The sequence below is a fragment of the Pleurodeles waltl genome, chromosome 6 (genome assembly GCF_031143425.1).
Source record: "Pleurodeles waltl isolate 20211129_DDA chromosome 6, aPleWal1.hap1.20221129, whole genome shotgun sequence".
Lineage (NCBI taxonomy): Eukaryota > Metazoa > Chordata > Amphibia > Caudata > Salamandridae > Pleurodeles > Pleurodeles waltl.
The window spans coordinates 983,027,563-983,053,622 of record NC_090445.1 but is presented as its reverse complement, the minus strand read 5'-3'; the positions used below and the strand labels follow the sequence as shown (position 1 = coordinate 983,053,622).

At 45.8% G+C, this 26,060-nt stretch overlaps 1 protein-coding gene and 1 long non-coding RNA gene across 3 annotated transcripts in view; one reads left to right on the top strand and one right to left on the bottom strand.

Annotated features, from left to right (window-relative positions):
- Positions 1 to 26,060, top strand: part of SLC16A12 (solute carrier family 16 member 12) — a 511,884-nt gene that overhangs the window by 239,448 nt on the left and 246,376 nt on the right. The gene's annotated exons all lie outside the window — the stretch shown is intronic.
- Positions 1 to 26,060, bottom strand: part of LOC138300460 (uncharacterized) — a 90,753-nt gene that overhangs the window by 48,749 nt on the left and 15,944 nt on the right. The window contains exon 2 of the long non-coding RNA XR_011204941.1: positions 5,556 to 5,581. This is a non-coding gene — a long non-coding RNA (uncharacterized lncRNA). The remainder of the gene's footprint in view (positions 1 to 5,555; positions 5,582 to 26,060) is intronic.

The window sequence follows — 26,060 nt, the reverse complement described above, 5'->3', positions numbered from 1 at the left end:
TGGCCCCTCTAGGGGATAAGGACATACACACTAATTTACTATAGCACACTTGATCCTATCATCAAAGATGGCGCCCCACCTTTGTAATTTTGTAATTTCTACTGGAATATTAACTCTCAACATCTGGCATAGTTAAATGTTGTATTCACCATTGTTCTACTTTTTATCTCATCATGCTTGACTATACCAAAACCAAAAAAGAGATATATGAAAAAAAAAGTATAAAGCATTGCAATAGTCAGGGCGCAATGTAATTAATACAATAACCACTGCTACTCTGAGTTCAGCGGGTGTTAGAGGGAAAATCTTTGTCAAGATTATAATAATGAAAAAGCAACAACCCACAGTCCTATTGGCCTGAGTGTCAAAGGTAAGGGTATTATCAAAGATAACCCCTAGATTTGTCACAGAGACAACTGGCGTAGGTAAAGAACCACACATCTCTGGCCATCAAAGTTCTGACCACACTTCAGTGCTGTTCCCCAAAAACCAAGATTTCTGTCTTCAAGTAGATGTCCTTTATCCAGATGCTGATATCAGTCATGCAGTGTTTGAACTTCTCAGCAACTAGCAACATATCATCTGATATAAAGACAATGCTTTGAGTGTTATCCGCATTGGACAGTACCTGAAAGCTGAATGACCACACCAGTTTGGTCAGGGGGGAAACATATAGGTCAAACAGTGTGGAGATGATGGATGACCACTGCGGAACTCCAGAAGGGAGTTGGAACAGTTCTGCCCCAAACTTCCCACAGCTGACTATTAGAATCCTATTTGTCAAAAAGGAGCCCAGGAGGTCCAAAGTGGTATCCTGCAACCCTGCTTGTTGCAATCTTCGTATCGTATCTAATGCCACTGACAGATCCAGCATTACCAAGATGGCAGCACCTCCTTGATCCACCTAGCAACAAATGGAATCTGCTGCAGCAACTAGTGCTGATTCAGTACAATGACCACTCCAGAACCCATTCTTTGAGGGATCCAGAAAGTCCTGGGCAGTAATAAACCCGACCAGTTCCTGGTTGATATATTTTTCAAAGATTTTAGCTGTGCAGGCAGACAGTTGATTGGATGAAGATTTTTGAGGATCTCTGGATCCCTATTAGGTTTCTTCTTAAGAGGAATAACTACTGTCTCCTTCCAAAGTTCTGGAAACACTCCCATTATTAATATCTGATTATAGATCTGCAGTTTGATCCAGTACTAGTTGCTTGGAGGACAGGGGTCATCCGGCGAACCTGATGTCATGTGCATAACAAGATTTTTTACTTTCAAAAGGGAAATGGGGTAGGCGGGGAATCGAACATAGTTGTGGTGGGGTACCAATCAGCAGAATCCCCTGTGGCAGAAGTGAGGGGAAGCCTATTTGCAATGATATTAAAGTCAGAGAAGATCTTCAAGATCTTATACTGCAACGTTGTTGCAGAAACATAAGTGTTAGCTCTTTATGTTTGCATTTCCCCTCTAAAATAGAATTTTTCCTCCACTTTCATTCTTGCTTCCATTACTGCTGTCTGAGGTCTCTTAGTTTGTCCAAGAGCCAAAATGGTGACGCTTTAAATCTAGTGCAAATCTTAGTTTTAATTGGGACAACATGTTCGATTACGGCCATCACCCAAGCCTTAAAATCATCTGCTGTTGGCTCCTGTGAGCAATTATTTTTTACTAAACCCTCACTGAGTTCTAATTCCACATCTTTGGAGGAGATTGTGCTCCACCTCCTGTAAGATATGCATTTACACTGCACCTATTCTGCTCCCTTCTGCAGTGTATTTTTGAAAGTCACCACTAAGTGGTGCATCCAGTTTAACAGGAGAATATCTCCCACCACCAAGGCTGAATGGTTGACAAAAATCCAGTCCAACATATGGCCTGATGTATGAGCTGAGGATTTGACAGTTGGGAAAATCCAAAATTGGTCATAAGTTCTAGAAAAGTGACAGAGTCATTGCACCCTTTATCTTTCAACTGGAAGTTAAAATCACCCATATATAGTAAAATTGGGTGTTGCAATATAAGGTTCCAGAACTTGACCCCAGGCCTCAATAAACTGAGTCCAAAAGCCCGGGTGCAGTAAACAAGGTGCCCAGAGAGAATGAATTTATTATTACCTTTAAGTCTAAACCAGAGGTCTCCAACCTTTTCAGTAATAAAAGCTACTTACGTTCAAAGAAAATCATCCTGAGCTACTAATATTATTTGACTTGTAATAGCTACCATATCAGACAAGATTACATTAGTGGTCACCATATGCAAGATTGCTAGCAGTGATCACCTCAGTGCATCAGGCAGGGTTGCTAGAGAAATATAAAAAAGGCTTTATCAATTTGGGATGCTTTTTACATGGGTAATACATAACTCTCATAGCAGCAATGCTGCTGGTACAAAGTTTATAATATTAGTAATGTCTCCCAAGCACCATCTGATTTATAGCGGGTAGTAAGGGTGAGAGTTGGCCGCACTCAGAGGGATTAGTACATAAATGTTATATGGTCTGTTGAGCAAGAAATGGTGCACGTGATCATGTGCCCTACTACCCTTGGGCAACAATAATGTGTAATATGGATACACAAATAGAATACGCAAACAAAGATCACAGCACACAGTATGCAAAGTAGGAAAAAACAGGATCAGGTCAACTAGTCATATGGGATAAAATGAGTGAGAAAATCAAGCACATCAATGTTCAAATCCTGTCTTCAGAGAAGAGTTCAATTTATTCCGATTGAAGAGGTATTCCAAATAGCGGGGAACAATCTTTCCAAAGCAAAAAGCCAACACGTGTTTCGTCACACCAGTGACTTTTTCAAGGCTGCAAATAAACATATACATGTGTGTCTGGTTTGAACGTAACAGGTCATTACATTAAATAATTGTGTGTGACAAGCAAGTGATATGGTATGGAACAATCTGTGCATAAAGAGTGACAACATCAGGGAAGCTCAGAAAATGAAGTACATATACCTAAGGACATGGCTAGGAAGTATCAAAGGAAACTGAAAAGTAGTGTGTGCCAAGGTGCCCAAAAGACTAAAGACATGCTAAGAGACATAAAAAACATAAAAAACAGTAAAAGTGTCCCGAGATGGAAGACGTGTGGGAGAGAGATGCCCACATGTGTTAATAAAGGGTGTGCTGGGAATATAGAGATTTAAGAGTCAAAAACGAGTATGAAGAGGGATCAAGTCTCTAGACCTACCCGAAATTTACGGGAAGGTTCCAAAACAGTAAGTTCCGATACGTCTCAAGGATAGTAGGCAGTCCAAAAAAAATTACTAAGTCATCTAGAAATAGGGGTGTAAGAATAAACAATATATATATAAACAAATATATATATATATATATATATAAATATATAGCTAGTTAAGTCAGGTTAGGTAAGCATGAGTTACCAAACTTAGAGACAAAAGAAACAAAGAAAGAAAGAGATCAGCCAGAAGAGTACCTCTTAAATATCAACGTCAATGAGTAAAAATAGAAAGTCCACAGGGCGTGCGAAGCTGTCCATCAAGAAGAACCCCGGTAGGTCCACTCGTATGTCTCTATGGGAAGTAAATTAAACCATAAACAAGAAAAGCATAAATCATGCCATTTGTTGCAGTTGTACCAGTAGAAAACCAATATTTTAAAAAAGGGGGAAGTTAAATAGTATTTGATTAGCTAGACCGGTTGAGTAGACGACTTACGGGTGCCCTAAAAGGCTGGTCATGCGGAATAACTGCATGATTGGCAGAGAAGTGCTTATGAAATAGCCTGAAAGAGTGTACGGTAAATCAGAGGGAAAAGTAGTCACTAAGGACTGGAGTCCGAAATTAAACCGTAGTAACGACTCCCTAGAGAGCAGAAAAAACACAGGTAAAATACCCGTGTATGGGCGTCTAAGCCCCTAGTCCCAGAAGGAACACTCATGTAGACTTACCGTATAATGTTTGCTGTTACGCAACTTAACAACGCGCCTAGGTACCAAAAACGAAGTAACAAAAAAGTAGGCAAACTATAGGTCTTTGGCGGTGTATATTAAACAGCGTGCTTACAGCACAAAAAGTTTACAAACCTCCGTATAGTAACGGATTGAAGGACGCTGATACGTAAAATCGGCAAAGTAAACCGCACACTAAAAATCAGTCCAGCGCCGATGCCTAAAGGTAAAAAATGGAGTTCCAGCTCACCGTAGGTAAATATTTAGCAGTCCGTCCGTGTGTCGGTGTCTTCTTCTCTGTAGTCAGCGGTAACGTAGTAAGTCAGTTTAAGTTACGTGTAGCAATGGAACACGTGACTACGAACGGGCACCGAAATTGTGAAAGGACTAAGAAAGTCAAAGTAAACAAAGAGGTACGCAAGAATACGGTGGAAAGGAGGCGCTATATTGTAACTCTCCATCTGATTTATCACTCAAATCTCAGCTTTAACTGTATTTTGAAAATGATGAGGTCTGAAAATATACACATTTTTGCCTAGAATACACACTGTTGAATTTTGGTCACCATATAGTAATTCAACCAAGCAAAATCGTCTGATTTTGTAGGCTTGGCTGCACACAGGAGAGCTACTAATGAGGAGCTGGAGAGCTAATAATAGCTCATGAGCCACTCGTTGGAGAAGCCTGGTATAAACCATGTCACCTCACAAGTATCTTGCTAGTCAAAGCTAATGGCCTCTAAAATGCAGTTGATCAAGTTTCTGGAAATAATGGCCAGCCCCCCACCTCTGTGAAGGGGCAGTCAGCCCTGGAAATAGTATAACAACAGCCAGTAAATCAGGTCCCAAGTCTTCCTTTGCCCAGGTTTCAGTGATAAACCAACATTCTACCCAACCAAGTTTTGAATCAGCTCACATAATTCCACTTTATGTTTGACCATGAAGTGCGCATTAATCAGAGCACATGAAATCTCCTCTTGGGTGTGAGCTCCCCTTTTCCTGAGCTCACATTTTCCTTACTCTTAGAAGTAAGCACTCCATAATCCAAGGCTAGCACGTGGTGCCCTGTTACAATAAACACAACCTCGCATTGGCTGGATTAATGGTGAGACAAATCTCCCTGCAATATTTAGGACACCAATTCATTAATTCAGACAGAGAATATTGATAGCGCTTAACCTCAGTGTTCAACGGACAGCGTTCCCGCCTCTGGTGGTATTCAGGTTCAGATGGGCTTGCCTATGGGTTCCGCGCATCGGCCTGATTTTTATGTGGAATTGGGCGCATAGCAGAATCAGCGCTAGAATGCAGTCCTGCTCCTCTCCACGGCATAAGGAAAATAACTGGTGGGAGAGGTAAGAGGTTCGATCCTCCTACCTCCAACGATGTAAGAAATTAGTTTTATTGCAAACTCCAACAAGCTCTGCATGACGTACCCTGAAGTATGTGCAAAAAACACTTTCATTTTAAAACGTAGCAGCAATTTAATTACAATTCCTTAAGTTGAGATTCCCCCATACAAATATCCAAATCATACCTCAATCAATGTTCCGCTACAGGAAGTAGTTTTACATTAAAACAAACATTAAAACAAAGATCAGTGCATAAAACGAGAGTAACAAGCATTCACATACCAGCGGGAGCTTCTTCTGCACCAAAACTGTAAAGAGAATAAAGTATGTCAGAAGAGGCAGTATCCTCTCGTGGGATGTATGTACTATACTTCTGGTCACTGGCAGCATATTTCTTACAAATGCAGCCTTTCAGTTGAATTTGAAGCAGAGTATCTTGCTCCATTGTGTCAAGGAACAGAAGATATTGGTCTTCTTGAGAAGGAGGTGTTTTTCAGGAGGACTGGCTGAAAACATGAACTCCACCACGTGATCACAAACCGCCCACTCTCACCTTGCGGGCAAGGGATACCAGCGACATTTGCCTTGAGGTATTTTCACGTTCAGTGGCATAGCACAGGTGCCCTGGGCCCTGGTGCATGCAAGAGAAATGGGCCCAACTACCCCTGGGTTAGGCTAGTGAAAGACAGCCACAATTAAGGAGCAGAGGGCCTCTCCCACTACTAAGGCACAGTGTGATTGTACTAATTATATGTATACCTTCTGCAGAAAGTTTACACTTTTAGCTGTAATATTGATTTATTACGTGCTTAAGTGCAATAAAATGGAGCATCACCTTCACATACATATCTTTCTCTTCAATTTTCTTAAACATCAGGCTCTCTAACTTGAGGCTCAATGCACGTTCTCTCTTGTACTTCTCTTAGACTCCCAGCACACCCTGCTGCAGTCCTTAACTAAGTTTTCTGGCAGGAGTTGTAGACATAATTAGTGCAGTCACACTGTGACACAGTAATGTGGGGCCCCCTGCTCCTCAATTGGTTCTGTCTTTTATTAGCTTAAGCCCAGGGTTGTTCGGCCCATTTCCCTTGCTTGCACCAGGGTCCATGGCACCCTTGCTACACCACTTCTCATTGCTCTCCTTCTCTGTTGCCCATCATTCTGTACTAACCTTTTTTACACTTTCAGTCAGTAATGAGTCTGTACACTTTCACTCTTACTCCTTCCCTCTGCCTTTTTATTTTTCTCACATTACTCTCTAGACTTTCCCTATATCACTCTATCTCTAATTTCCCTCCTACTTGTCACCATTCCCCATGTTGTCCTTTCTCACACTATCACTCAGTTAATTTCCTCTCACACCCTATCAGTTTGCTCCTTGTTTCTCACACATTCGCTATATACTCTCATCCCATCCTTCTGCCCTCTACATTTCTCATGCTCAGGACGCATCATCTCGTTAATGCTCTGTCAAGAACAACCTTTCCATGCCAAGGAATACAGCCTCTGAATTCCGAAAGTATAAATGCTGCTCACCTGCTCTCTTTCACTGGCTGCCTGGGGCCTGACTCAACCATAAAGAGTACTGTGAATGCTGAGTTTATTACTAATTAATTTATATATTATGAGTTATGAATTTGAATATGTTAGAAATGGGGTCTTTGGTTGACAGTCAGGTTACCCCCTGTTCAAGCAAGGACCCTCACTCTAGTTAGGATAAAAGAGAATCACCCTCAGCTAACCCCTGCTTACCCCCTTGGTAGCTTGGCAGAGCAGTAGGCTTAACCTCAGAGTGCTGGGCGTAAAGTATTTGTACCAACACACACAGTAACTTAATGAAAACACTACAAAATGACCCAACACCAGTTTAGAAAAATAGGAAATATTTATCTAGACAAAACAAGACCAAAACGACAAAAATCCAACATACACAAGTCAAGTTATGATTTTTTTAAAGGTTTAAAATAAAAAGAGTCTTTAGGTAGTTGTAACACCACACTAGCGCTGCTAGCGTGAAAATGTACCTGGTTTGCGGCAAAAATAACCCCGCACGGGCGGTGTGCGTCGAAAATAACCCGGCACGGGTATATGCGTCGAAAACAGCTCGGCTCGGCGAGGCGCGTCGAAAAAGCCAGCCACGCGACGGTCCGAAGTCCCGCGGCGCTGGTTGCGATCTCTCAGCCTTCGTCAGCGATGCTGCGCGTCGTTTCTCCTGCTCCGGGCGTCGATTCTCCGGTCGCGTTTCCAGCGGCGTCGTTTCTCAGCTGCGGAGCCGGCGTCGTGTCGTTTTCTCAGCCGCGATCGGATTCGCGTCGATCTTTTCTTCGCACGGTGCTCGGTGCGTGTATTTTTGTCCTTAGGCTGCCAGCCTCTCCTTTCAGGGTCCCAGGAACTGGAAGGGCACCACAGAGCAGAGTAGGGGTCTCTCCAGAGACTCCAGGTGCTGGCAGGAAGAAGTCTTTGCTATCCCTGAGACTTCAATAACAGGAGGCAAGCTCTACATCAAGCCCTTGGAGATTTCTTCTTCAAGATGGAAGGCACACAAAGTCCAGTCTTTGCCCTCTTACTCAGGCAGAAGCAGCACTGCAGGAAAGCTCCACAAAGCACAGTCACAGGCAGGGCAGCACTTGTTCCTCAGCGATCAGCTCTTCTCCAGGCAGAGGTTCCTCTTGATTCCAGAAGTGTTTCTAAAGTTTGTAAGTTTGGATGCCCTTCTTATACCCATTTTAGTCTTTGAAGTCACCTTCCTTCAAAGGGAACTCACACCTTCTTGTGAAATCCTGCCTTGCCCAGGCAAGGCCTCAGACACACACCAGGGGGCTGGAGACAGCATTGTCAGAGGCAGGCACCGTCCTTTCAGATGAGAGTGACCACTCCACCCCTCCCTCCTAGCAGAGATGGCTAATCAGGAAATGCAGATCACACCCCAGCTCCCTTTGTGTCACTGTCTGGTGTGAGGTGAAAAACAACCCAACTGTCAAACTGACCCAGACAGGGAATCCACAAACAAGGCAGAGTCACAGAATGGTTTAAGCAAGAAAATGCTCACTTTCTAAAAGTGGCATTTTCAAACGCACAATCTCAAAATCAACTTTACTAAAAGATGCATTTTTAAATTGTGAGTTCAGGGATCCCAAACTCCACCTGTCCAACTCTTCTCTAGGGGAATCTACACTTTAATCATATTTAAAGGTAGCCCCCATATTATCCTATGAGAGAGAGACAGACCTTGCAACAGTGAAAACGAAATTGGCAGTATTTCACTGTCAGGACATATAAACCACATTACTATATGTCCTACCTTATCCATACACTGCACCCTGCCCTTGGGGCTACCTAGGGCATACCTTAGGGGTGCCTTACATGTAAGGAAAGGGAAGGTTTAGGCCTGGCAAGTGGGTACACTTGCCAAGTCGAATTTACAGTGTAAAAATACACATACAGACACTGCAGGGGCAGGTCTGAGACATGATTACAGAGCTACTTATGTGGGTGGCACAACCAGTGCTGCAGGCCCACTAGTAGCATTTGATTTACAGGCCCTGGCACCTCTAGTGCACCTTACTAGGGACTTACTAGTAAATCAAATATGCCAATCATGGATAAACCACTTACATACAATTTAAACAGGAGAGCATATGCACTTTAGCACTGGTTAGCAGTGGTAAAGTGCTCAGAGTTGAAAAGCCAACAGCAACATGTCAGAAAAATATAGGAGGCAGGAGGCAAAAAAGTCTGGGGATGACCCTGCAAAAGCAAAAGTCCAACACGACCCCCTACCAGCCTAAAGCCAGGGGAGAACAATCAATACCTTGATGTACTTCCCTGATTGGGGCGATAGAACAGGGACCCAGGCCCACAACAGCAGGGGCATGCTCCAGTTCTACGCCTTCCTGACTCCAGTTGGATCCCTCTGTCCATACTCTCAGGGCCCACTAAGCTAACCCATGGGGAACCCTTCTCCACATCTACAGACACCATCTGTGCAACACCTAACTTTACTTTGCTCACAGATGTATTGCAATGGGCAGATAGTACCACCAGGGCCAACACAGTGGTGTTGCCCACTCCACCCCCGGGGTGTGACTCTCGTCCTCCCCCCCCCAGGGGCAACTCTGTCCACCAGGACAGCAAGCCACAGTGGCCCCAGACAACTGTCAGGGATGAGAGCCCGACCTCAGGCCTCTCTAACCACTGTGACTGTGGAGAGTGGGGGGTGGTAGCCCCAGGTGCCTGGCACCCTTTGACCACTCTCTCTTCCACCAGGTCAGGGGTGACAACCTGACCCTGGTCCTCCCCTCTGGGGCTCTGTACCCTCCCTGCAGAAGCGGCACCCCCAGAGTCCAAAACTGTCAGGGTGCTTGTAGAAGCAGCCCTGCACAATTCTTCCATCAGTGCAGGGATGTTAACCTGCAACTGATCCTCCAACCTGGGGTCTGTACCTTCAGGTTGGACCAGGGCTAGGGGTGAGGCTTCCCTCCCCCTGCCCTCTCTTCTGGGGTCCTGAACCACCCAACTAGGAGCGGCCCCCCCAGAAGACAACATGGTAGGGGCACTGTTAGCAGTAGCCCCTTCCTCCAGGTCAGGGGGGACACCCTTAACCTGGCCTCCCAATCCAGGGTCTGTACCCACAGACTGGATCACTGCCTGGCAACCCAGGACTTCCTGGGGGGCATACCTACCCCCTACCAGGTCAGAGTTTACCCTCTGAACCTGGTCATCCAACCCAGGGTCACCACCCTGCGGTTGAACCACTGCCTGGCACACCAGGACTTCCTTGGGAGCACACTTACCCCCCATCAGGTCAGAGTTTACCCCCTGAACCTGATCATTCAACCCAGAGTCACCACCCTGCGGTTGAACCATTGCCTGGCACACCAGGACTTCCTTGGGAGCACACGTACTCCCCATCAGGTCAGAGTTTACCCCCTGAACCTGATCATCCAACCCAGAGTCACCATCCTGCGGTTGAATCATTGCCTGGCGCACCAGGACTTCCTGGGGGGCACACCTACCCCCCACAAGGGAAACACTTTCCCCAAGGGCCATACAAGAGTCTGGCTGGCGCAGGTCTCCTGACCTCTGCCCATCTGACAGAGTCTGGATTCCTCCCAGCCCAGAAATGGTCTCACCAAGGTCATTCCTGGGGGGCTCTGCACTCAGAGCTGACCCCTGACCCTCCAGGTTCTCCACTGGGGTCCGCAACCCCCTCTCAACCCTCTGTCTGGACTTCTGCAACCCCTCACTAGGAGTGGTACTGCCAGACACCAGAACTGGTGGGACGCTGGCTACAGCCGCCCCCCCAAGTTCTCCTGACACTGTGGGGTCTCCCTCAACAGATGGCCCTATGGTACAGGCTAGGCTCCCCTCCTGGGGTTCCCGCAGGGAACCCTCCAGGACCTGGGACCGGATCTCGGGCACCTTGGGCCTCAACCCATCCCCATTCCCTCTCCTCTGAGACTGGACATGGGGTCCCTCACCCATCCCACTACACTGGGACCTACCTGGGACACTACAATCCTTCCCTACCTCACCTGGTTGGGAACTACCTAGACCACTCCTCTCAGGAGCACCCCCAAATGCCTCTTCAGACTCTCTGGTACTCACCCAGAAGTCTGCCTCCATTGTAAGCTCCCTGGGGTCAGAGAACTCACACTCCACCTGGTGTTGGCATAGCTCTGGAAAATAAGGACTAGACATATGCTCTCCAGCAATTACATCACTCAGCCCCTCACATGAATTAACCAAAGTACCCTTCACCCAACCATCCAGTGACTCTGCTTTGAAAAAGCACCCCACATCACCCTCCTGAGACTGGTGAGACAGTACCTGACTGTCCCTGACACTCAACCCACACTCTTCTGGGATGTTTTCACACTCCATAACCAGGACTTCTACCTGGGGGGAACCCCTCTCCCTGTCACTCTCACTTAGAGTCAGTAGAGTGTCCCTCCCACCAGTAGGAATATGACTCCCCATGCCAGTTCCCCAATCCACCTCAGGGACCCTGTGCATCACTGGAGCTACCTCATACCCCTGAACCTCCTGGCGTGTGTTAACTCCCTCCTTCAAGTAGGGCACCACATCTCTGGGCATGTGCACTTCTTCAGCAGTACTGGATACAAGATTTTTGCTGCCACCATCTGAACTGGACTCAGCCCTCATGGCCTCCAGCTTCAGCTCTTCACAGCTCAGCTCTTGAGCTGCAATCCTTTCTTTTTCTAGGACTAAGGCTCTCTCCTCCTCAGCCCTCTCAAGCTCTGCATCTAGCTCTTCCAGACTCCGGATTCGAGCTAGGAGCCACTCATCTCTTTCTGTTTCCTCCTCCTCAGAGTAGTTATCCTCCTCCTCAGAGTAGTTATCCTCCTCAGACTCATTTGGTGGTGTTGCCTGACAACGTTTCAATTCATACTGAAACAGGGCTGACTCAAGATCCTCCCTTCTGGATTTCCTGTTCACAGCCAGTCCCCTTTCCATGCAGAATGCTTTAAGCTGCCACTTTTTATACATAAATAGGTGCCAGAAATTGACTTCCATTCTGCAAAGGCTTCACAACCAAAAACCAAAGTCCAAAAATATTATCAATACTTCCAGGAGGACATCAGAGAACAAAAAGCAGAATCACAAGACAAGTAGTATGTGGTCACGTAGTGGTCTGAGATCAAAACAGTAGTGTACACTTAATTACTGTATGTCAAGTACAAACACAAGTCCAATCCCGACCGCTGGTCACCAATGTTAGAAATGGGGTCTTTGGTTGACAGTCAGGTTACCCCCTGTTCAAGCAAGGACCCTCACTCTAGTTAGGATAAAAGAGAATCACCCTCAGCTAACCCCTGCTTACCCCCTTGGTAGCTTGGCAGAGCAGTAGGCTTAACCTCAGAGTGCTGTGCGTAAAGTATTTGTACCAACACACACAGTAACTTAATGAAAACACTACAAAATGACCCAACACCAGTTTAGAAAAATAGGAAATATTTATCTAGACAAAACAAGACCAAAACGACAAAAATCCAACATACACAAGTCAAGTTATGATTTTTTTAAAGGTTTAAAATAAAAAGAGTCTTTAGGTAGTTGTAACACCACACTAGCGCTGCTAGCGTGAAAATGTACCTGGTTTGCGGCAAAAATAACCCCGCACGGGCGGTGTGCGTCGAAAATAACCCGGCACGGGTATATGCGTCGAAAACAGCTCGGCTCGGCGAGGCGCGTCGAAAAAGCCAGCCACGCGACGGTCCGAAGTCCCGCGGCGCTGGTTGCGATCTCTCAGCCTTCGTCAGCGATGCTGCGCGTCGTTTCTCCTGCTCCGGGCGTCGATTCTCCGGTCGCGTTTCCAGCGGCGTCGTTTCTCAGCTGCGGAGCCGGCGTCGCGTCGTTTTCTCAGCCGCGATCGGATTCGCGTCGATCTTTTCTCCGCACGGTGCTCGGTGCGTGTATTTTTGTCCTTAGGCTGCCAGCCTCTCCTTTCAGGGTCCCAGGAACTGGAAGGGCACCACAGAGCAGAGTAGGGGTCTCTCCAGAGACTCCAGGTGCTGGCAGGAAGAAGTCTTTGCTATCCCTGAGACTTCAATAACAGGAGGCAAGCTCTACATCAAGCCCTTGGAGATTTCTTCTTCAAGATGGAAGGCACACAAAGTCCAGTCTTTGCCCTCTTACTCAGGCAGAAGCAGCACTGCAGGAAAGCTCCACAAAGCACAGTCACAGGCAGGGCAGCACTTGTTCCTCAGCGATCAGCTCTTCTCCAGGCAGAGGTTCCTCTTGATTCCAGAAGTGTTTCTAAAGTTTGTAAGTTTGGATGCCCTTCTTATACCCATTTTAGTCTTTGAAGTCACCTTCCTTCAAAGGGAACTCACACCTTCTTGTGAAATCCTGCCTTGCCCAGGCAAGGCCTCAGACACACACCAGGGGGCTGGAGACAGCATTGTCAGAGGCAGGCACCGTCCTTTCAGATGAGAGTGACCACTCCACCCCTCCCTCCTAGCAGAGATGGCTAATCAGGAAATGCAGATCACACCCCAGCTCCCTTTGTGTCACTGTCTGGTGTGAGGTGAAAAACAACCCAACTGTCAAACTGACCCAGACAGGGAATCCACAAACAAGGCAGAGTCACAGAATGGTTTAAGCAAGAAAATGCTCACTTTCTAAAAGTGGCATTTTCAAACGCACAATCTCAAAATCAACTTTACTAAAAGATGCATTTTTAAATTGTGAGTTCAGGGATCCCAAACTCCACCTGTCCAACTCTTCTCTAGGGGAATCTACACTTTAATCATATTTAAAGGTAGCCCCCATATTATCCTATGAGAGAGAGACAGACCTTGCAACAGTGAAAACGAAATTGGCAGTATTTCACTGTCAGGACATATAAACCACATTACTATATGTCCTACCTTATCCATACACTGCACCCTGCCCTTGGGGCTACCTAGGGCATACCTTAGGGGTGCCTTACATGTAAGGAAAGGGAAGGTTTAGGCCTGGCAAGTGGGTACACTTGCCAAGTCGAATTTACAGTGTAAAAATACACATACAGACACTGCAGGGGCAGGTCTGAGACATGATTACAGAGCTACTTATGTGGGTGGCACAACCAGTGCTGCAGGCCCACTAGTAGCATTTGATTTACAGGCCCTGGCACCTCTAGTGCACCTTACTAGGGACTTACTAGTAAATCAAATATGCCAATCATGGATAAACCACTTACATACAATTTAAACAGGAGAGCATATGCACTTTAGCACTGGTTAGCAGTGGTAAAGTGCTCAGAGTTGAAAAGCCAACAGCAACATGTCAGAAAAATATAGGAGGCAGGAGGCAAAAAAGTCTGGGGATGACCCTGCAAAAGCAAAAGTCCAACACGACCCCCTACCAGCCTAAAGCCAGGGGAGAACAATCAATACCTTGATGTACTTCCCTGATTGGGGCGATAGAACAGGGACCCAGGCCCACAACAGCAGGGGCATGCTCCAGTTCTACGCCTTCCTGACTCCAGTTGGATCCCTCTGTCCATACTCTCAGGGCCCACTAAGCTAACCCATGGGGAACCCTTCTCCACATCTACAGACACCATCTGTGCAACACCTAACTTTACTTTGCTCACAGATGTATTGCAATGGGCAGATAGTACCACCAGGGCCAACACAGTGGTGTTGCCCACTCCACCCCCGGGGTGTGACTCTCGTCCTCCCCCCCCCAGGGGCAACTCTGTCCACCAGGACAGCAAGCCACAGTGGCCCCAGACAACTGTCAGGGATGAGAGCCCGACCTCAGGCCTCTCTAACCACTGTGACTGTGGAGAGTGGGGGGTGGTAGCCCCAGGTGCCTGGCACCCTTTGACCACTCTCTCTTCCACCAGGTCAGGGGTGACAACCTGACCCTGGTCCTCCCCTCTGGGGCTCTGTACCCTCCCTGCAGAAGCGGCACCCCCAGAGTCCAAAACTGTCAGGGTGCTTGTAGAAGCAGCCCTGCACAATTCTTCCATCAGTGCAGGGATGTTAACCTGCAACTGATCCTCCAACCTGGGGTCTGTACCTTCAGGTTGGACCAGGGCTAGGGGTGAGGCTTCCCTCCCCCTGCCCTCTCTTCTGGGGTCCTGAACCACCCAACTAGGAGCGGCCCCCCCAGAAGACAACATGGTAGGGGCACTGTTAGCAGTAGCCCCTTCCTCCAGGTCAGGGGGGACACCCTTAACCTGGCCTCCCAATCCAGGGTCTGTACCCACAGACTGGATCACTGCCTGGCAACCCAGGACTTCCTGGGGGGCATACCTACCCCCTACCAGGTCAGAGTTTACCCTCTGAACCTGGTCATCCAACCCAGGGTCACCACCCTGCGGTTGAACCACTGCCTGGCACACCAGGACTTCCTTGGGAGCACACTTACCCCCCATCAGGTCAGAGTTTACCCCCTGAACCTGATCATTCAACCCAGAGTCACCACCCTGCGGTTGAACCATTGCCTGGCACACCAGGACTTCCTTGGGAGCACACGTACTCCCCATCAGGTCAGAGTTTACCCCCTGAACCTGATCATCCAACCCAGAGTCACCATCCTGCGGTTGAATCATTGCCTGGCGCACCAGGACTTCCTGGGGGGCACACCTACCCCCCACAAGGGAAACACTTTCCCCAAGGGCCATACAAGAGTCTGGCTGGCGCAGGTCTCCTGACCTCTGCCCATCTGACAGAGTCTGGATTCCTCCCAGCCCAGAAATGGTCTCACCAAGGTCATTCCTGGGGGGCTCTGCACTCAGAGCTGACCCCTGACCCTCCAGGTTCTCCACTGGGGTCCGCAACCCCCTCTCAACCCTCTGTCTGGACTTCTGCAACCCCTCACTAGGAGTGGTACTGCCAGACACCAGAACTGGTGGGACGCTGGCTACAGCCGCCCCCCCAAGTTCTCCTGACACTGTGGGGTCTCCCTCAACAGATGGCCCTATGGTACAGGCTAGGCTCCCCTCCTGGGGTTCCCGCAGGGAACCCTCCAGGACCTGGGACCGGATCTCGGGCACCTTGGGCCTCAACCCATCCCCATTCCCTCTCCTCTGAGACTGGACATGGGGTCCCTCACCCATCCCACTACACTGGGACCTACCTGGGACACTACAATCCTTCCCTACCTCACCTGGTTGGGAACTACCTAGACCACTCCTCTCAGGAGCACCCCCAAATGCCTCTTCAGACTCTCTGGTACTCACCCAGAAGTCTGCCTCCATTGTAAGCTCCCTGGGGTCAGAGAACTCACACTCCACCTGGTGTTGGCATAGCTCTGGAAAATAAGGACTAGACATATGCTCTCCAGCAATTACATCACTCAGCCCCTCACATGAATTAACCAAAGTACCCTTCACCCAACCATCCAGTGACTCTGCTTTGAAAAAGCACCCCACATCACCCTCCTGAGACTGGTGAGACAGTACCTGACTGTCCCTGACACTCAACCCACACTCTTCTGGGATGTTTTCACACTCCATAACCAGGACTTCTACCTGGGGGGAACCCCTCTCCCTGTCACTCTCACTTAGAGTCAGTAGAGTGTCCCTCCCACCAGTAGGAATATGACTCCCCATGCCAGTTCCCCAATCCACCTCAGGGACCCTGTGCATCACTGGAGCTACCTCATACCCCTGAACCTCCTGGCGTGTGTTAACTCCCTCCTTCAAGTAGGGCACCACATCTCTGGGCATGTGCACTTCTTCAGCAGTACTGGATACAAGATTTTTGCTGCCACCATCTGAACTGGACTCAGCCCTCATGGCCTCCAGCTTCAGCTCTTCACAGCTCAGCTCTTGAGCTGCAATCCTTTCTTTTTCTAGGACTAAGGCTCTCTCCTCCTCAGCCCTCTCAAGCTCTGCATCTAGCTCTTCCAGACTCCGGATTCGAGCTAGGAGCCACTCATCTCTTTCTGTTTCCTCCTCCTCAGAGTAGTTATCCTCCTCCTCAGAGTAGTTATCCTCCTCAGACTCATTTGGTGGTGTTGCCTGACAACGTTTCAATTCATACTGAAACAGGGCTGACTCAAGATCCTCCCTTCTGGATTTCCTGTTCACAGCCAGTCCCCTTTCCATGCAGAATGCTTTAAGCTGCCACTTTTTATACATAAATAGGTGCCAGAAATTGACTTCCATTCTGCAAAGGCTTCACAACCAAAAACCAAAGTCCAAAAATATTATCAATACTTCCAGGAGGACATCAGAGAACAAAAAGCAGAATCACAAGACAAGTAGTATGTGGTCACGTAGTGGTCTGAGATCAAAACAGTAGTGTACACTTAATTACTGTATGTCAAGTACAAACACAAGTCCAATCCCGACCGCTGGTCACCAATGTTAGAAATGGGGTCTTTGGTTGACAGTCAGGTTACCCCCTGTTCAAGCAAGGACCCTCACTCTAGTTAGGATAAAAGAGAATCACCCTCAGCTAACCCCTGCTTACCCCCTTGGTAGCTTGGCAGAGCAGTAGGCTTAACCTCAGAGTGCTGGGCGTAAAGTATTTGTACCAACACACACAGTAACTTAATGAAAACACTACAAAATGACCCAACACCAGTTTAGAAAAATAGGAAATATTTATCTAGACAAAACAAGACCAAAACGACAAAAATCCAACATACACAAGTCAAGTTATGATTTTTTTAAAGGTTTAAAATAAAAAGAGTCTTTAGGTAGTTGTAACACCACACTAGCGCTGCTAGCGTGAAAATGTACCTGGTTTGCGGCAAAAATAACCCCGCACGGGCGGTGTGCGTCGAAAATAACCCGGCACGGGTATATGCGTCGAAAACAGCTCGGCTCGGCGAGGCGCGTCGAAAAAGCCAGCCACGCGACGGTCCGAAGTCCCGCGGCGCTGGTTGCGATCTCTCAGCCTTCGTCAGCGATGCTGCGCGTCGTTTCTCCTGCTCCGGGCGTCGATTCTCCGGTCGCGTTTCCAGCGGCGTCGTTTCTCAGCTGCGGAGCCGGCGTCGCGTCGTTTTCTCAGCCGCGATCGGATTCGCGTCGATCTTTTCTCCGCACGGTGCTCGGTGCGTGTATTTTTGTCCTTAGGCTGCCAGCCTCTCCTTTCAGGGTCCCAGGAACTGGAAGGGCACCACAGAGCAGAGTAGGGGTCTCTCCAGAGACTCCAGGTGCTGGCAGGAAGAAGTCTTTGCTATCCCTGAGACTTCAATAACAGGAGGCAAGCTCTACATCAAGCCCTTGGAGATTTCTTCTTCAAGATGGAAGGCACACAAAGTCCAGTCTTTGCCCTCTTACTCAGGCAGAAGCAGCACTGCAGGAAAGCTCCACAAAGCACAGTCACAGGCAGGGCAGCACTTGTTCCTCAGCGATCAGCTCTTCTCCAGGCAGAGGTTCCTCTTGATTCCAGAAGTGTTTCTAAAGTTTGTAAGTTTGGATGCCCTTCTTATACCCATTTTAGTCTTTGAAGTCACCTTCCTTCAAAGGGAACTCACACCTTCTTGTGAAATCCTGCCTTGCCCAGGCAAGGCCTCAGACACACACCAGGGGGCTGGAGACAGCATTGTCAGAGGCAGGCACCGTCCTTTCAGATGAGAGTGACCACTCCACCCCTCCCTCCTAGCAGAGATGGCTAATCAGGAAATGCAGATCACACCCCAGCTCCCTTTGTGTCACTGTCTGGTGTGAGGTGAAAAACAACCCAACTGTCAAACTGACCCAGACAGGGAATCCACAAACAAGGCAGAGTCACAGAATGGTTTAAGCAAGAAAATGCTCACTTTCTAAAAGTGGCATTTTCAAACGCACAATCTCAAAATCAACTTTACTAAAAGATGCATTTTTAAATTGTGAGTTCAGGGATCCCAAACTCCACCTGTCCAACTCTTCTCTAGGGGAATCTACACTTTAATCATATTTAAAGGTAGCCCCCATATTATCCTATGAGAGAGAGACAGACCTTGCAACAGTGAAAACGAAATTGGCAGTATTTCACTGTCAGGACATATAAACCACATTACTATATGTCCTACCTTATCCATACACTGCACCCTGCCCTTGGGGCTACCTAGGGCATACCTTAGGGGTGCCTTACATGTAAGGAAAGGGAAGGTTTAGGCCTGGCAAGTGGGTACACTTGCCAAGTCGAATTTACAGTGTAAAAATACACATACAGACACTGCAGGGGCAGGTCTGAGACATGATTACAGAGCTACTTATGTGGGTGGCACAACCAGTGCTGCAGGCCCACTAGTAGCATTTGATTTACAGGCCCTGGCACCTCTAGTGCACCTTACTAGGGACTTACTAGTAAATCAAATATGCCAATCATGGATAAACCACTTACATACAATTTAAACAGGAGAGCATATGCACTTTAGCACTGGTTAGCAGTGGTAAAGTGCTCAGAGTTGAAAAGCCAACAGCAACATGTCAGAAAAATATAGGAGGCAGGAGGCAAAAAAGTCTGGGGATGACCCTGCAAAAGCAAAAGTCCAACAGAATAGAATTAGGCTAATATAGAATATAACGTGCGACTTGGAAAATGTTCCCTCTTGAGTGGCTGCCATGAAATACGTAATGCTTTTAGTGAATGCATATTAATTATTATTCAAAGTGTATATGTAGAGAAAATTGTAGTTGTGTGTTTTATTAATGATTTCATGTTATGTATTTGCTTACTAATCGTAGGCCTTAAGTTGGCGAGGTTTGGGCCTAGTTTGCACAGCCTCATGTTAAGCTGTAATGTCTGAATACAAATCGTGGGAGTGTATGTTCAGAGAAATAGAGATGTATTGTTCACACTGTGCTGACCAAACAGACTTATTTATTCTTCTCTTATTGTATTGACTATAAACGTAGGTTTCCTGGCCAATAGAGACATTGGAAGTTCTTTAGGTGATTCTAACTTAGCTCGACTGCACAGAGAAGAAGCGCGCCTTTCCTACTTTGATTTCCTCCGCAGAGGTTCTGTTTAAGGAGCTGATCAGTTCCTGATGACTTTGTTTCTAAACTTTAGCATTAAAGCTTGATGGCTAAATGATTGATGCTGTCCCTTAGAGGTTGCTCTTAAATGGTTCAGATTGCTTAGAGACCCCTGCCTCTGAGACTTTCCCTTTTCATTCCCCATTGCTGAAGATGACCAGACGGATGTCCAACTGATAAAGAGAATCACAGCTTGCTGATCCATATTGAGGAGAGATATAATAAAATGTTTTTGTCTTGGTTGTAGATTGTATTAGTTGTTTCTGTGTACCAACCGCTAATTTTGGTAGAGCCATAGTTAGATGTTTTTCCAAATTAACTTTTAACTAAAATTGTTTTGCATGAAGCCCAAACATGCTATTCTAATCAGAAGGTTAGTTAGGGAGACACTGGAGATGCTAACAAATTATTATTATTAAAAGAGTTGTTGTTGTTCATTTGCTGAATCTAGATGTATGCAATTTCTATTCCTCATTTATTCTTGCTACTAATTTGTATGGTGATTCTTGAATGCTTAACAGTCAATGCTTTAGCTAAATTGAGATTCTTTAGAAGATTTGGTCAACCAATGTTGTTTGTGTATGTATATCAGTTGGTTCTGAGACTAATTTACATGATATTAGCATTGTTAATCTAGGGAAGTAAACATTTTAACTTTTACTAAAGGTGTGGTTATAATCATAGTCGAATGGGTCATGGTGCGTGACAATCATTGAGTCCAGTGATATACTTGTTGATGTTTATTGATTATGATGTTGTATTTGCATTGAATAAGGACTTATGGTGGAATCACTCTAAACGTAGTCAAAAGGTTTATCGAAGCCTCTAACGCGTCCCCTTATAAATCAAACAATAAAAGACCAAATAGGAACTGACACGCTAACAGAAATGGTAGCAGGATAGGATGGTTTGTTTCCTTAAGAGGCCATCATGAGGTCCATTTCCTCCTTAGAAATAGGTATAAGAGGTGCATTGGTAGTCTCCTTAGGAGATCAATGTAATTCGCAGATTTGGTAGAGAAGTTGGTAAAGGTCAAGATTTTCAGATTCAGTGATACAAAGAGAAAATATTATGTCTTCCTAAAAACTTGCCATGACGTGCCCAATACCTTGGAGTTTGCCAGTGATTGTTTGAAGATGTTCTCTGTGTTCTAGTGACAGTGTGAATGCGATGTTTGTGAGGGTTTAAGGAGTTTGCATACTCCAAATGAAGTTGTTTTAAGGAGTTTGCATGTTCCGAAGTGTGAGAGTAGGGAAGTCATTGAACTTCACATGTGTGTGGCGCTTTGTGCTCAAAAAGTGCCCACATGGTTGTTGGTATATGGACCCTGCATGGTCTAAGGCTCCAGAGCAATGAAAAAGTGCATGAGACACTTGGTTTATGTTGTAATTTGTCTGTTTAATAGGTCAATCAAGCTTGGTTGACAAATGCAAGAGTGCGTGTTAAAGTGAGTGATAGATTTCTATATCTGTGAGAGTGAAAGGCCACAGAGCAAAGCCCACAGAGAAAAATCAGTAAGGTTTCTGAAGCGATTGTGTTGCTTACCTGTAGTAAACAGACAAATTTGTCTATTGTTTTTTATTTAGTGCATGCAATATTTGCATTCGTTTTGCGAGGATCTGAGTTTAGGAGGGCAAGCCAAAAAGATTTGTCAGCCGCTGTATGTGTGAGTGTGACGTCATTGGAGCCACGCTGGGATATGTTGTTTAGTGAGAAGGGTCGCGAAAGGATTGGGGGATAACTGTGATGCGTAGTTCATTGAGAAGGTAGGCAAAAAGGATTTTGGGATTGAAAATCACTTCTTGATTAGATTGAAGTAGTATGAATTACCGGAAATGAAATTCTTCAAAGCGTCAAAGAGTGCCCCAAGGAGAGGTACATTTATTCCAACTAGAATAGTAGAGGTTACGCCACCAGAAGGTACACCCGCCTATATTGTGTTCAAAGAACAAGGTGCTGCGCCATATCTTTGGCTGAAACAGTGGTGCAAAGAAACAGAGAGAGACAGGAGTTTAGCATTCCCTGCCCAAGGAACATTAAATTGGAGGATTTTGGAGAACTTGGGGAGGGTGCTGTATGATTTGAAACTTCCTCCGAGACCAGCACAGTTTGAGGCATTAGCTATTTGGGAATTAGTAGCCAGACAGGAACAGCAACTGAAGTTTGAAAGGAGAATGAGGAAAGCTGAGAAGACTTTAGTTGAGGCGAGATGGGATAGTGATCAGAAATGTTGGAGAACTAAAACTTTACAGGGAATTAAGTTGTTTCCTGCAATTACTCAAGAGAATGGGAACGAGGCTAGAAAGAGTACTAGAAAGTGGGATTCCTATCCTTCTGATGACAAAGAGCAGAGACCGACAGAGTCTAGAAAGTCCTTAACTTATGAGGAAGACTAAGACGATGATGAGTTCATTTTACAGTTACTGGGAAATCGTCCCCCACCATATGCAGCACATGAGAAAGGTCCAAATACCAGTGTAAACCCTACAGCTCTGACTCCAGTTGAATCCACACAGAGCCAGATACAGGTTAGCCATAGTGTACCAAATGCTTCTGCGATTCAAATGCCTATGCCGCAGATTGAGGTACCCTGAATTTACCCAGTTGTGCCAACTGTATATACTGCAACAAACTTAGTAGTGCTGACAGGGCAAGTTTATCTGAAGCCAACTTTCATCCAGATAGAGTCCACATCGAATTCAATGCCTCCAATGCAAGAACAGACAATCCCGCGATACACCCCCATAACAGGATCACAGACCGAGATGTCTGCATCAATAGGTCAGAATGCAGGAATAATGTACCCCAGAGAGTCAAATGCCAGATCCAGTCCAGATACAGTATCAGTACCGGTTACCATAGGCCCATCATTCCATTGTTTGCCCAGGGAAATAACCGGAGCGGGGTACAGAAATTCCTGAATCCGAGCGTAGAAAGAGAGAGATTCAATGAAAACGCCAGAATGATGACTCCCACAAGGCCAACGTTTGATGGAACAGGTCCCTTAATTGATTTGTGCTCTTTTATTACTCCTCCAAATAGTTAGGGGAGATTCGATATAGGTTCCAATCCAAGCATGGTGACACCAGAGCCCCTGAGCCTAACATTACAGCAAGTGCCTGGTGTAAGCAATAACAACCTTTCATTACAAGGTTTGACAGCTCAGCAGTTAACTGAGTGGTAAGAGAAGCTGAATAGCACCCAAAGTGATTCCAGTGGAGGAAGTGCCCTGGTTTTGACCAGGCTTAGACTAGAAGAAGAGGACTTGATTGAAGGAAGGATGGGGTTAGACAGAATTGACTCATATAGAGAAGATGGTTTACATTACTTGTGCAAATTGATTAACAACGAAGCAGGCATAGCATATCAGACATTAGGAGACTTGGCAGAGAAATATGACATAGAAATTGAGAAAACAAAGCATTTAAAGAGGCGTTATTGGTTAGAGTTTGGCTCAAAGGACTTTGAGAACATGAGGATACTGGGAATGAAAATTCACATTAGAGAATTAGTTCAGAGCATTCAAACATGGGGGCATTAGACAAGTGGGAAGGCAGAGGGGTGAAGAAAACAGACAAGAGGAAAAGGGATTCTGGGAATCTTACTGTAAATGTGCAGTAGGTCGAAGACCCAATAAAAATATTACCAATGAGAGAAATTCCGGGAGGAAATTGTGTCTATGTCCTTTGGAGCTGAAGTGACATACTGTCATTCACAAATGATTATCCCAAGTTGAGAGAAAAGCCAGTGGAATGGCACCAGCAAACAGATAGGTTTATACAACTTGTGAAATGCCCGTGGGAAGATTTGAACACCCTGTTAGAAATATTGGTTCCAGCAGACTTATGGGTCGAGTGCAAGAGGAGAGTAGATTGGCCGACAAGAGAACCTCAGAGAGATCCAGCTACAGGTGCACCATCACCTTATGTAATGAAATATCATTAGAAGGTGACTGAATTTTTGGAAACGAGAATTTCGACCAGGAATATTGATTGGCAGAGAATAGACAGGGCAGCTCAGGAAGGCAAGGAGTCAATACCTGCATACTATGAGAGACTGTTGCAGGCATTCAAACATTACGGTGGACAGAAACAATTGAGCTGAAAGACATGATTCATTTTGTGTTCAGATCTGTTGAAGAATTGAGACCTGAAATTAACCAGATGATTAAGAGTCATTTGATTTGTTGGCAAGGAAAGCCGATTGATGAAGTAATTCAGTATGCAAAGTACTGTAGTGACGCGATTGAGTTGAAGCGGAGAAAGTTGAAGGAGAAGGCAATGGAGATGCAGATTAAAGTTGCATAAAAGGAAATGCAGGGAAGTTTTCCACAGCAACAGCAGCAACAGCAAGGAAACATGTGGTTGCAGAATCAGGCAAATGGTAGAGATAGAAGTGGAATTGAAAATTTGAACCGTTGTTGCGATTTAAGTACAGTTGTTGTTAAGAGTGATGTGCATGGAATGAAGAGATTTTTACCATGTACACACTTGCGGAGGTCTCCGACATTGGAAACAGGAGTGTCCGATGGTAGATCAGGAAGGTCGAGAATGAGAGGTGAAAATCCAAATTTCCATAATAATGGGAACCAAATGCAAAATGTTAAGGCGGTGCAACAAGTGCAAATACCACGTTTGCAGATACCGCAGTCACAGCAAATGCAACCTCAAGTGCAAATTGAACCTAGGTAACAAATTCAAATATCTCAGGCCCCAATAGAGCAGCAGAAGGTAATGCTTCCTCAGCAGATCATAAGTCAAAGGCTTAACCAGAGTACACAGTATACCAATTCCCACCACATATTGAGGATGAATCGAATGACAATTGGGTGAGTGAGAGTTCAGATGAGGAGGAATGTGTGTTAGCAGCTTCACTAGAAGTAGATCAGAAAGGTCCATATGTGAAGGGAAAAGTGATGGGTCTCAAAGTCTCATTCTTAGTCGAAACGAGAGCTACATGCTCTCCAATGAGAATTGCAGAAGTTCCGAACCTACCACTTTCAGGGAAGACAGTGCAGATTGTAGGAGTCGCCAATCAGTATTTAACCAATCTAATCACAGAAACGATTCAGGTTAAAATTGGAAATTTTAAAGGCTTACACAAATTCGTAGTTCGTGACTCAAGTCCAGTATCCTTACTGGGGAGAGATTTGCTGTGTAAGACAAGGTGTTCGATTACTTGCACAAATGATGGAATTGCCATCCAGACAAACAGTGATGATGAAGATGACTTGCCTGCAGAAACAGATTGTGATACAGTGAATGAGAAGTACCCTTTGATCAGTTTCTTTCCAGTCTTTACAATATGTGATCTTCCTTCTGACTTACAGGGAACAGTTAAAATTAAAATGTGGGATTTTACAGGAAAAGACATTGGTCTAATCAAACGAGTTGAGCCAGTGAAGGTCCCAGTCAAGCCAAATGTGATTTTTCCCCAGATACCCCAATATCAAATGACACAGGACACAATTGAGGGGATTGCTCCCATGATTGCAGAATTTGTAAACCAAGGTGTTTTAAAAGACCTGCTGAGCAGCCCATGTAATTCACCAATAAAGGGTTTGTGAAAGCCATTTGGGAAATTTCAGATTGTTCAGGAGTAGAGGAAAGTGACTGAGATTGTGATTAAATGTTGTCCGGTAGTGCCAGATCTAGAAGTGATATTGTTTCAGATCCCACGCGATGCTTAATGGTTCACCATAGTGGACCTGTCGCAAGCATTCTTTTCTGTACCTCTTCATGAGGATAGACAATTTTCCTTCTGTTTCAAATTTTTGGATTGAGTCTCCTGTTGGTGCAGAATTCCTCTAGGGTTTTCAGAGTCTCCGTCCATTTTCAACCAGACCCTGAAAAAGAATCTGGAGTCATTGGAAATGCCTTTCCAATCGACATTAGTCCTGTATATTGATGATTTATTGGTTGCATCAAAGACAAATGAGGCATCCAAGTATGATACTATTGCCTTATTGAATCACTTAGGGAAGAATGGACATAAAGTGTCCCCAGCTAAATTACAGTACTGTCAGAAAGAGGGAAAATATTTGGGACACCAAATAGAAAAGGGAGCCAAACGGATTTCCAGAGAGAGGGTTATAGCCATATTTCAGATGAATCCCCCAAGCTACTCAGAGAGATGTCAGAATGTTTCTGAGAATGATGAGTTATTGTCACCAGTGGATTTCCAACTTTTCAATCATTTCAAAGCCATTGCAGAAGCTGACTCACAAGGAAGTTAAGGATCCCATAGTATTAGACAGGCATGCATGAAAGCCTTTACTGAATTGAGAGAGAGTTTGTGCAAAGCCCCGGCTTTGGGAATGCCTGACTACACAAAAACCTTCATGCTGTTTT